The 13,465-nt window shown below is 41.1% G+C and overlaps 1 protein-coding gene across 2 annotated transcripts in view; it reads left to right on the forward strand.

Moving 5' to 3' along the window:
• thrb (thyroid hormone receptor beta) overlaps window positions 1-13,465 on the forward strand; it is a 102,019-nt gene that overhangs the window by 15,854 nt on the left and 72,700 nt on the right. The gene's annotated exons all lie outside the window — the stretch shown is intronic.

Raw genomic sequence — 13,465 nt, forward strand, 5'->3', positions numbered from 1 at the left:
TTCAAAGAAACTACTGAAAAAGAAATCTGCTGAAGAGATATGAAAACTGTCTTTTTCGACTTCTTTTGTTGTTCAGTCTTTTTAGTGTGGAACTGGAAACTAACAATATTTCACGACTCTGGGCTCGTTGTTATTGGCTGTTATTTTATCCATTAAAAGAGATGACGTCATGTGTTTGGGCCTATATAAGCTGGGTTTCTTCCAGGATGGCAGTCCTCCTCCCAGCAGGCTAGGCTCTTTCAGGCACCCAACGGCGGTTGTCCTTATTCTTTGGATTTGGTTGTGTTGTAGACCTTTGTAATTTCAGTCACTTGTTGGTTAAAGATTTGCACCTAGTTTTCTTTCACTCTCTTCTCCCCCTCAAGTTAGGGTTAGTAATAGTGCTAATAATGCTAAAGTTGTTGCTGTCTGGATCTTTATGTCCTAAACAACACGAGCATAACACGAGTAACTGCTGTGGCTAATGTTAGCACCGGTCATATGTTGGTTTTGTTTCAGAAATAGTGATGTTTTAATAGTGTTTATAAAATGTCAAAACCTAGGTACGCCTGCTGTTAGTGTGCAGTGGTGCTGTGCAAAGTTGTGTGTCGGCTGGATGAGGCCAACACGACACTGTTGGTGTTGATACCGTTGCAAACAAGTATCTTGTATCTAGTTTTTGTACCAATTAGTATCCAAGTATGTTTTCTTTTTTCTGACGAGCGCTCTCTTGATCTGAGCCCTCAGAAACTCTTTCTAATGATATGAAAACAAATACATCGCTTCATTTACGAGCAGTGACTCCATGAACATCGGGTCAGCTGATGTTCCCATTTATCAAAAGAAAAGCGTATGTATATTTTATTATAAGACATGACAGGATGAAAGTGTTTTTTAAATATCCTGCAAAATCCAAATTAAAACGACAGCCTGTATTACAGCCTGTGCTAACATCATCAACCAGTCTGTTAAGTGTTTAGTAGTAGAAGATTTAGTTTCTTCCAACATTGCACAGCCCAAATATTTGGGACATAATGTTATAAAATGTGAGTTGAAGCCCAGAAACATTAAGGAGTCTTCTTTTACAAAGAGCTGACGAGGCTGTGGCCCGGCAGCAGACAGGACAGCCTGCTGCTGTGTTGTTGGGTCAGTTACTAAATGCCAAACATGACTGAGCTTCCTGTAGGTGTTTTGTAACATTTCTATTTTCCACTAGTTTAGAGGAGTTTTATTAGAGAAGCGCTTTGCCATTAATGTGTAATAGTAGGAAATCATAGTAATCGTGGGTAACAGTGGAAAGTTGAGGCTTGTTGAGTTTGCCTCTGCATGACTCTCATTTTTGCCCAGAAGAGGTTTTTTCCACAGTTGAAACGAATTTTTGAGTCTCAGTACATTTAGCCGAGTCCAAACTCCGGCTGGGTCATGTAAGGGCACTCAGACTTAAAGCTCGTCCAGCTTTGTTTTGGCTCACTGCCTCAGCCACTCGTGCTCTGCCTTTCTGCTGTTGGCTGTTTGCGCTCAGCAGCAGGTTACTTCTAATATCTGTATGTTTGGCTGCATGTACAGTAGTGCCCTCAGTTCTGACCAGACTTCCTGCCAGTGTCATTCATAATAGAATAGTACAAAGTCAGAGTAAGTAAGTGTGTATATATAGTTCAATTCCACCATCAGGCCGGGTCTTTCTGCGTGGAGTTCTCCCCGTCTTTGCGTGGGTTCTCCCACCCTGAAAAAAGAAATAAATATATTTCTACATTGGTAGAGTCCCGTTATAAAGCCATGACAGGTCGCTAGGAAGCTAAACTTCCTAGCGACCTGTATTGTTTACACACATTGTGATCTGAAGGCTGCGATTATCTGAGCCAGAGCTAGCTGGCTATGACAGATCGATGTATATGGGGGCCTGTCTGTAGGTAGAAGATAAATACATACTTCTGGGGTGAACGATTGGCAGATGGAAACTTGACAAAGCAGGCCAGAACGGGGGAATGTGTGACAGAACCCATGAAGGTCCGGGCAGGTTGTTGGCTGCAGAGCAGCAGGGGAAACAGCTGCACTGAACAGTGAGTCTAGAATGGGGCTAATTCTGGCCAAGAATAAAATATGGAGCAGTGTGTCTGAAATGGACCGGTGTGACGTGGAACACTGTGGACAGAGGATGAGAGAGAGGGACGCTGCAGGTCCAGTGACGAGGCGCATGTGAACGTCGTGGTAAACAGTGCTCTAGATAAACAATCATGACTTTATTCAATGTTTTTATTGAATTGTAACCAAATGTGAAGGCAATTTTAAAATGAAAGCAATGACTGGATAATAATAATATTAAATAAATAAAGGCGATACATAGCAATACAAGTTAAAAACAGTAAAAATGTAAAAACTAAAAGCCACAGAATTAAGACCTGTAAGAACAAATGTGTCTTCAGCTTAGTTTTAAAAACCTCCACAGAGCAGCCTGCCTAACATCTTGAGGGAGGTTGTTCCACAGAAACGGGGCACGAAAAGAAAAGCATGTTCTCCAATAGTCTTTTTTCTGGCTTTAGGAACCTTTGGAAAGCCAGAGTCCTGAGATCAGAGAGCAGGGGATGGAAACTAAAGGTGTAAAAGGTTGGAGACGTATGAAGGTGCCGATCCGTTTAAAGCCTTGTAGGTGAGCAGCAGGACCTTAAAATCTGCTTGAACCTGACAGGGTAGCCAATGCAGAGATCTCAGAACAGGGTGATGTGCTCACATTTCCCGGTTCTTGTTCAAATGCGAGCAGCTGCATTTTGCACCATCTGTAGACCTCTGAAACTTTTCTTTGGTAGGCCAGAAAGAAGAGCATTACAATAATCAATACGTGAGGACACAAATGCATGGACAAGAACCTTCTGAACCTCAGTGTGGCCTATCCCAGCTATCACAGGGCGAGAGGCGGAGTCCACCCTGGACAGGTCGTCAGTCTGCCGCAGGGCCAACACATAGAGACAGTCATTCACACTCACATTCACACCTACGGGCAATTTAGAGTGACCAGTTAACCTAACCCCACTAACTGCATGTTGTTGAGTCAGATAGAAAACAGTAGGTGATGTGTAATAGCAACAGTATAGCTTCCTTCAACAGAAAAAGACCAGAGAAATTAAAAAAACCTTGAACAAACTATTTTTTCTGCCTTTTATTGGGTAGTTTTTCAGAAAAGAAAGGCGGGACATGTGGGAAAGAGAGCATTAGAATACCATGCAGCACCAGTCCAGCCCACTGGGCGTGGGACCTCTGCTGTTTGGGACACTTTCACCCATGTAGAATGCGCCCGAACCACTCACTCAGTCTTTTTAAATGAAATGTGGCTTTTTATTCAGTGTGGACTGTGCAGCCCTTTACTATCAGGCTGTGCCAGCAGCTGGCTGATTCTTTTGATATTTGACTGCAGATCACGAGACGCTGATCGGTGATCAGTCTGTCAGTCGGGCTGCAGACTGGATCTGTTTTACCTCAGAGTACTGAGGCAAAAGTCAAGCGTCACATTGGGAGCTAGTTTACCTTGTATTATAAAACAAATGATGCATTTTAAGTAAATCACACCTGATCGCTCTGTGATCGTGTCACAGCCTTAACAGGAAACAGGAAGTAAAGTCCACAGGTTTAAAGGGGTGAGGGCTCACTTGGAGAAAAGTCATAATTGCCCCCAAAACGCCAAGTTTCCTGAGAAGTTAAGTGTAAAGTAAGCCGACTAAATAGTTTAAAAGGATTTCATTTAATTATGATCTTCAGAGAAGTTTTATTGTTTGTATTGCATTTCCTCACCCCCTCCTCAGCTTATCACTGAGCCAGCCAAACAGAAGGAAGTACACATGACAGCGAGGCACAGAGGAAGTGTGTGGGCGTCTTTTCATTATAAAACTGGCTGAACAGGAAATAAAATATGAAGTTATGGCAAAATGTATTTTTGTAATTGATCAAAAAATGTATGAAAATTCCAAAGGACTAAGAGCCTGATGGTTTGATCAGCACTGCAAAGAAAGAGTACGTTTAGCATTTCACTTTCAGCATTTAGAAAATAAAGATGACACATTTGTTGACCAAACTGGTGCTGCTGACGATACTGGGAGAGAAAATTCTCAGTGTCAGTGTTCAGTAACTGGGGCTTTGAGAGACATAAGGCTAATTAGATTTACAGGCATCCAAGTAATCAGATGACTCAGCCAGATTTGGAGGAAATGGCTGAGAAGTAAACAAAAGGCTTTGGTGCTTCTGTCGCGGCTCTCCAACTGCTCTTAATGTTGGATTGAGAGCAAATCAGATTTGGCCTCACACCTTAACCTTTTTACTGCGATTAGTTCCAAGTGGTTTTATTTGAGCTAAACCTGCTTTGGTATTTCCTTTGATACAGGAAATGAATATGGAAGTTGAACATCTCAATAAAAAGTATAATCATTTGGAAAATAATAATAAAAATAACAGAAACATTTAGAACTTTATCAAAGATTTGGTTTTCCTGGGAATGTACTAGGAAAGGTTGTAACCTATGCAAGGCGTCTAAATATCCAGGTACAAGTGTGTGTGTGTGTGTGTGTGTGTGTGTGTGTGTGTGTGTGTGTGTGTGTGTGTGTGTGTGTGTGTGTGTGTGTGTGTGTGTGTGTGTTGTAGATGCCTTGATAAAACTGGGAGTAAATGGGATAAATAGATGTCATGTTCAGTTGCAAACCATGTAAATTAGACAACAGTGCACCGGATTGCTACGAAAGCACAGCCTGACTTTCCTTCTGAAACCACAAAGCTTTAAATATTCTATTATAACTGATCATTTTGAGTCACTCAACAGTTTGGATCATTTGCTTGACTAAATGTTGCTGCCCTTGCTAATCAGCCAGTCACTGGTGAACATGTCAGTCCGATGGTGGTTACCTGTGAGTTTGAAGATGTTGCAGTGCAGCAGTCACTACCTAGGCCTACCTGCCTGCAGACATGTGGCCTCTCTCTCTGTGGCAGTAGGATGAAAACAAGCAGGGAAAGTAAACAGAACAGTAGTTGGAGTGGTTGTAGGTCAGCTGTGTTAGAGTAAAGTCACACACTGACCAAAGGACAAACTTGTACCTAGTGCTTCTTGTTTAAGCTCCTTAAAGATGACTCTGTGCAATCATTCAGCCTAATCATTTAAATTAAGCAAATTAGCAGGCAAGTAGTGTCTGTCTATCTAGTGTCTCTGCAGATGTATGATACATATATATTTACTGAGGATGTCATATGAGGCTATGTCTTTTGTCCTTTTCTAACAGTTGAGTAGTGCATTCTCAGCTTACTTAGCCTCCAGGGTGGTTTTTAATTAGCATTTCAGCAAAATGGCTCAGAACTAATGTGTCCTTTATTCTGTTGGAAAGAAAAAGTTCTTTGACATTTCTTTAAGTGTAACCCCTGTAGATTTTCAAAACACTGATGTTGAGCACAGAGGTTACTGTGCAGCATACAAATGTAAGGTTTATTAAACTGCAACAGCTTCCAGAAAGCGCACACACACACACACTGTCAAAGAAAACACTGAAGTGCTATTGGATACATTAAGTAAAAGATGTAGCCGTTGTAGGTTTCCTGCGAATGGAGCCTTAGCTTGACGCTCCACTTAGTCCCTCTTTCCATATCCAAAAAAAACCAACAGTCCTTGATAGTTTCTCAATATTTACTTCAAAGGTCCAAACAGGTGCACAGCAACAGAATTCCAAATTATGAAAACTTATGAAGCTCAATTCGAAAGAGAGATTGCGAGGACAAAAAACCAAGTGGCTCCACTCTCCTCTCACCTAACTTCCTGTTTTTGCTGCACTATCAAAATAAAAACATACATTTCAAATTAAACTGCATGTAGGCTCCTACAGCCATGTTTTAGAATTGTTGATGTTTGTGGTTTCAGTCTGTATGCACCCGCTTGTTTTTGTTGTTGTCAGCTTTCTGTAATTTGTTGTTCTTCCTAAAACATTGTCATGGACTGGCCTCCCCAGAGCCCGACGGTACTGAAGAGTTTGGGATAATGTTGACAGAATGGAATAAAAGGCAGCAAACTTCGAAAGAAGAGCTTTCTAATGTTCCTAAAAAGCCTGGAGAACATAAATAAATTACAATAAAGCTCGCCTCAGGTAGAAAGACGTCTATTACCTCCACCAGAGAGGCGTTTGGTAGCGTCTGTTTGTGCTTGCATGTTAGAATTCTGTCAGTAAACATGACGGCTCAAATTTTAAAATCAGTTCTCAGTAGGGACGTAGAGTGGGGTCATGTTAACTGTCCATTCAAACCTGGCTTACATCCACCACGGCCCTCAAGGTCAGCTTCATTATTTATTGGGCGAATACTGACAAAACGCCTTATAACTTAAAAACAAGTTTGGCATGTATGAGCTACGTATAGAAAGTAAAGCGTGAAGTAATCATTCTTGGCTCTGTGGCTCTTTCTTTGTAGTCGACCTTATCCACTGTGTTACGGGATTTAATGCAAACTAAAATGGACATAAAGGAAAACAGCAAATGCAATGTTGATTTGTGTATCAGGACCATGTAGCCTGTGGGACAGCTTCCTGTCCTTTATGAAGAACCCCAGTTTATGATATGAGAAAGGGAGTGAGCAGATATTTTACGCTAGTTAGAGGAAAATTGCAGGAATACTTATTAACATTGATGATGGCTCTTTTCCACTTGTATCCCTTAAGTTCTTCCAGTTAGCTAGTTTATTTACTGGTCTTCAGTAAATAAACTGAAATGACTGCCACTGAAACTTAATCAGTGCTGTTAAGCTTGAGACATCCTCAGTGAGTAGTATGCTGATAAAGCATGTGTCGTTAAGCTTCTGCTAAAGGCTGTTAAACGGTAATAAATACTCCAGGAGATTTCTGTGGTGGTATCTATTCTGAAGAAACGGGTTACCACGAAAATGTAACAGACAACTTTCACTTTCAACTGGGGACAGCTCTCTTAACCAAAGTGTGTGGGAAGGTACTGTCGCAGGAATTTAGCACTTTCAAATTATAGACTTCATTTACAAAAGACAAAGATGGCCAGCGGGACGCTGATTTTAGAATCTTTTCTAACAGCACGTCAGTATCCTGAGGAGTTTGATAATCGAGCCTGTTCAAGGTGAAACATTCAAGAAAGGGAAATTGTTTTTGGAAATGTGCTTACTTCAGCAGATTAAAACAAATAGTTATTTTTGTGGAGTGAGTGGAGGCAGGAGCAGCGCTGTGCTTTACCATCATATGGAGGGGACATGCATGTTGGACGTACAGTGGTGCAGTCTTCATGTTCATTTCAATTCACTCTTTCCTTCCAGTCAGGATCCATTTATTGTGATACACGAGTTCATCTAAACGTTTATATAATGTTAACTAAGCGACCACAACGATAACTGAGTGTATATATATATATATATATAGGGGTGCAACGATATTCGTATCGATATTGAACCGTTCGATACAGTGCTTTCGGTTCGGTACGCATATGTATCGAACAATACAACATTTGTAATTTATTTTATCAACTTTCCTTCTGACGATGCTGTCTGTGTTGAGCGCTCAGTGAATCTGCGTTCGACTACTCCGCCTAGGCTGCACTGTCGAGCGCAGATCCACTGAGCGCTCCACACAGACAGCATAGTCAGAAGGAAGAGCGCAGGGCAAGCTAGCAAGACAGAAGTTAAGCTCTGCTTGCAACATGGCAAATTGACCCTCATTCAGATCTGGCGTTTGGAATTATTTTGGTTTTCATGTGACGTATGACCCTGAAGGTAAGCGAGTCATGGACAAAAGTAAAACAGTATGTTGGATGTGCCATGCAATGCTCAATTACATTGGTGTGAACTAGTGTGTTAGCGCAGTTAGCTCGTTAACGTGTTGGCCGTCTAGCCCCATGCACGGAGCGATCGGCGGTAGCTCGTTAACGGAGATTTGCCGTGTTGTGGCGTTAAGGTCATTTCAACGAGATTAACCTGAAAGCACTAGTGGGAACACAACGAATATGACTGCACATTTACACCGACATCATCCTAGTGCAAAGACAAAAACAACAAGCATGCTACTAACTTTAGCCGAGTCATTTAGACAGCTGTTAGCACATGATTCTCCTTATGCTGCTGAGAATATAGCCCAGAAGAAGCGGATAGTATAGCTTTTATTTTGGAAAGAGACATTTCTCTGTAATAAACTCTCTTTTCCAAAGATGAGTGATTCCTCAATCAGATACAGGGCTCGCAATATCGCTAGCCCGACGTCCCGGAGCTAGCGATTTTTTTCAGTCGGGCTACCAAAATCTATCTCTTCCCTGCCTGTCGGGCTATTGTAGGAAGGAAAAATATATGTCAATGCTTTTGCATTCTTTCAGAAATGTAGCTGGGTAATTATGTCATTGGGTGAGCCACTGTCAATATGTGACATATTGAAATCGCGTTTGAATTTGCGCTTGTTTTTTTGCTTTCACTTTGCAATCGTGCGAACTGTGTATAGAGAGCGACAGCACTGATCTGTGAGTGATGATAATTTGTGCACCAATTCCTCTGACATCGTCTTATTAATCGTTAGCTTACTATGCAAACATGACAAGTGAAATCTCCCGCAGCTTACACATGTGAGAGGTTGATCGCGCAGAGAATCGCTGAGCTTATGTGAGTGCATGTGTAAAAGCAGCAGGATTTATATTTGACTACGATGACCTGGATGACTGAGAACCTTCACAGACAGATATATATTTTAGTTCTGCTGAGCCAAATAAGACAGGTCAGGGTGAAGAAGTGACAGCCAAAGAAAAGCTTACCACAAAACGGAGAAGTTATGACAAATCAGACTATAAGGCAAAAAGAAAGTGCAGCTTTATGGTTTCATGGACAAAAGAATTTCTGTGGCTGCAATATGACGAGCTAAATAACCAGGGCTGCACATAAGTGGTCCGCAGGTGCGCATTCGCTGTCAAAATAAAAAACACGCACAAGGGTTAGGGTTAAATTTAAAAACTGTACTTTTGAGTTAAAATATATATTTATAATTTTAATAAATGACAAATTAAAAATGCATGAACATTTTTTTTGTATCGAAAAAATATCGAACCGTGACACCAAAGTATCGAACCGAACCGAACCGTGAATTTTGTGTATCGTTGCACCCCTAATTAATAAATATATATATATATATATATATATATATATATATACATATATATATATATATATATATATATATATACATACCACTCATCTTTGGAAAAGAGAGTTTATTACAGAGAAATGGCTCTTTCCAAAATAAAAGCTATACTATACGCTTCTTCTGGGCTATATTCTCAGCAGCATATTAAACATATCAGGTCCCCATAAGGAGAATCCTGTGCTAACGCCTGTCTAAATGACTCGGGTAAAGTTTGTAGCATGCGTGCTTGTTGTTTTTGTCGGCTTCCACTTGTCTTTGCACTAGGATGACGTCGGAGTAAATGTGCAGTCATATTCGTTGTGTTCACACTAGTGCTGTCAGCGTAAATCTGAAATGACGTTAACACCAAATCTCCGTTAACGAGCTACCGCGGATCGCCCCGTGCATGGGGCTAGACGGCCAACACGTTAACGAGCTAACTGCGCTAACACACTAGTTCCCACCCATGTAATTGAGCATTGCGTGGCACATCCAACATACTGTTTTACTTTAGTCCATGACTCGCTTACCTTCAGGGTCATCCGTCACATGAAGACCAAAATAGTTCCAAACGCCAGATCTGAATGAGGGTGGGGGAGGTTCAGTTTGCCATGTTGCAACGAGCTTAGCTTCTGTCTTGCTAGCTTGCGCTGTGCTCAGTGGATCTGCGCTCGACAGTGCAGCCTAGGCGGAGTAGTCGAACGCAGATCCACTGAGCGCTCAACACAGACAGCATCGTCAGAAGGAAAGTTGATAAAATAAATTAAAAACTTTGTATTGTTCGATACATATGCGTACCGAACCGAAAGCACTGTATCGAACGGTTCAATATCGATACGAATATCGTTGCACCCGTAGTATTTAACGCTCAATTCATTGGAATAAGCAGACTGGTTTCTTTGAGCAAAGCCAATCGTTTTTAGAAGGGCTGTTCGATATAACGATATATATCGTATGATGATATAAAAACGTCCATCGTTTCATTTTACGCTATCGTTTGTTTCGTGGTGTCGCAAAATAAACTGTTACGGCAATATTTTTTCATGTTTTGATGGTCACTGTAGTGGCTATATTAATTTCTTAAAGTTCTCTCTTTCTCTTATATTTAATATAACCACACTAGCACCTGTTTTTATGGGTTGTCGTTAGCAACAATGACGGTAAAACCATCGCATGTCCGCTTGTTTATTTTCCACATAAACCTTACACAATAAAGGTCAAGATCCTGTTGAGACTTTTCAAAATAAACTGAACCACGTGAAAGAGTATGCAGAGTATTTACGGATGAGAAGCAAAAAAGAGCCGCCAGGTGCTCCAAATAAACCTTAGACTCAAACGTCTTCTCCCCGCAGCACGCCGTGTAATAAATACTCACAAAGAAAATGGCGGCCGTTACAACTTATGTCTAAAAATGTATCGTTTCATGCATTGGTTAAAACACTCCAGCTACACGACGCCCAGCTGGAAACACTTCACGCAAGTTGAGCTGCCCGAGATTCACAGAATTTACAGAAAATGTTACATTTTTGTGATTTATATCGTTATCGGACGATAGATGTCTTATATCGGGATATGAGATTTTGGTCATATCGCACGGCCCTAGTTCTTAGGAAAGAATAATTCGTCATGCAGCGAATGAGGTTATGCATCTGAAACAGGAGGGCTGATTGACACAAGAAACTGATTTGTTTGTTTTCTTTCTTCTTCTATGTGATTGGATAATGGGAACCATCCACTGACACCACCACAGGTAAGTTTTCTTCATTCCTTTCATGTTGAAGGAGAACAGAGTACCTCAGCTAGCAGGTGTTGTATTTGCTGTGCTGCAAGAAATATTCCATTCCCATTTGATTTTTGTGTATTACTGTTCATTTGAGTTTGTCCTCGATGGTTGTTTGGCTTCCAGCTGGAATGTGACATTTGTGCAAAATGGTAAAAAGCAAAGTTTGAAGTCTGACATTTAGCATCTCTTCATATTCATGTTTAATTTGCTCGGAGTTGAGTTTTTTGCTTGCGTGGTATATGTTGATGCTCAAGTGTAAAGGATAAGTTGGAAAGGTTTTTTTTACTCTTCCGCTTCAGTTTCAGGTCACGGGAGTTGCTGGTCCGCTCTGTGCACTGAGATCATTTAACTGGTCACATTCAGCTCTGCTGATATTTAAATGGGTTGTTTTTGTAGAATCACTTGAACTGTTTTGTCAGCAGATTTGTCATGTAGTTTATCAGTTTCTGTAGTATTCCTGAGCAGTTAACACAGGGCCCTGTGTGCCTTTTAAACACTATATGCACATCTGTGCTTACAGCACGAGCTCTGGTTGTATGGCCTAATGTGATCTTATTGTAATCAGGAGTGGATTTATGTTAGGTATGAGGAGCTTATGAACCCCCTGGCAGCCACCGTGGAGTCTGCGCTGTCTTTTCATGCTTCAGGGAACGTTGGAGAAAAAAAATGGTCTCAGGCTTAGATGGAGTTGAATTATTCATGGCGATAGAGTGAGAGGAGAAGTAAAAGCCTTCATTTTTGCTTTCTGCCCCTGGCTGTGCTGCTCTTTGGTGTGATTGGGTGAGTAGGGGTAAGAAGGCACATGATTATGCTTGTAGAGTATCAGTACCACATGGACTATCAGGGTAAGAGCGTTAAGAGGGTATTAAGACCCAGTAAACCCACTGGGTACCAGTCTGTAAGAGCTGTGAAGGATGTGGAGGATACTGATTTCTCCACAAGCAACAGTGGCTGGCTACTCCAGCTAATTACCAATGATTCACTACCATCAGGGAGGCTTGATGTCTTTGGCATTGGCACAGAATGGACCTGATGTAAAATTCCTGTTACCTGTTGATGTGCATAGCCAGGGAGGAATGACTGTTTCTGACCTGTATATATTTGTCTAGACTGGTCAGTTTATCCTAAACCAGAGATTTTCTATTGAACAGAATGAACTGTTTGTCACCCAAGTGTCACACAGGCCTTCTGGGCTTATTTTGTACTTTTGGCTATAAAATAAAAACTTTTTATTTGTTTTTGTTTCTAATGTCTCTGTAAAGCACTTTGAATCACCTTGTTGTTGAATTGTGCTATACAAATAAACTCGCCTTGCCTTGCCTATAAATTTACAAAATAACTCAATACTCTCTTTCTTGAATTTTCTCTCTAGCACATAAAGTTAAACATTTACCTGATGTGATGTGCAGTAAAATCGTCTTTCTGAATTGTGTTTCTAGCACAGGCTGTAATGGAGTTACTGTTAGAGTTAAAGAGAAGGCTTAGCCAAAGCAGTCAGATTAAAAGGACACCGTTTACCTTTTTAAATAAACAAGTAGGTGAATATCACACGCCCTTAAACAATGCCAGAGCACAACTGCAAATATGCTTTTGTGTGGGGAATTCAAAGCTGTGCAGCAGCCTTACAGTCTGTGGGTCATCTGCTCAAATCTGTGAGCAAAGGTTGCACCTCAACAAGTCTGCCCCATCTTTGTGAAAGATGTCCATCACAGCTTATATAATCACAGCCTCTGTCTGTACTGCACATGCTCAGTTCACCTGTTGAGGAGGCATAATAATAAATCAACGATAAATAAACTCACTTTCCCCCTTTGTATATCTCTACAATACTGTATAATAATGATCATAATTCTAGTAGTAGTTGTAGTTGTTGGTATTAACAAATGGTCAACAGTTGATGTGTTCATCCACCTCAGTGCTCAGTCCTGAAAGTTTCAGTGAAGTCTGTCATATTCTGTGAAGCGTATCCTTACTAATGAAAAGGTATGGGCTCAAAATGTGGTCATAAATATTTTGTACTTGTAAATCAGGATTTGTGCGTGCGTAAAAAAGATTTGTGTGTGGACTTAGCCAAAAAAACCCTGCAAGTTACAAGTACAAGTTTTGACCCTATTTTTCTTCCTTTCATCTGATTGGCCAGTGTCATGTCAATCACAAATGTAACTATCCAATCAGAGAACAGATGGGTTTGGCTGTCGGAGGGGTGCTTTTTTGGACTGCAGGTCCTTGAAGGGTGATACAGTTTGAAGCTGGAGGATCTCTATATAAATATCCGATAGCAGCTAGGTCCCCTAACTTTCAGCAGCTGTTGAAAGGATAAAGTTGTGCTATATCAGTGGTTAGAAATACCATTATTATTTTAGGATTAGTTTAACACAAAGTCTGGGCTGACCCGGGACCATTGCTGTGAGTCACAGTGCGCAGCATAAAGGTCCTTTCACATCGGATGCAGGGGAAAGCGCATCAAATCCGACTTCTTTGACCCTCTGCGACCATCTATCCCATCATGGTGTGACGGTGTGAACGGCACAAATCCGATATCTTCAAATCCGATCTGGGTCACTTTGGTATGT

This window comes from Rhamphochromis longiceps, linkage group LG22 (genome assembly GCF_057381845.1).
Source record: "Rhamphochromis longiceps isolate RC_006_pf linkage group LG22, R_longiceps_female_GT1.1, whole genome shotgun sequence".
NCBI classification, from domain to species: domain Eukaryota; kingdom Metazoa; phylum Chordata; class Actinopteri; order Cichliformes; family Cichlidae; genus Rhamphochromis; species Rhamphochromis longiceps.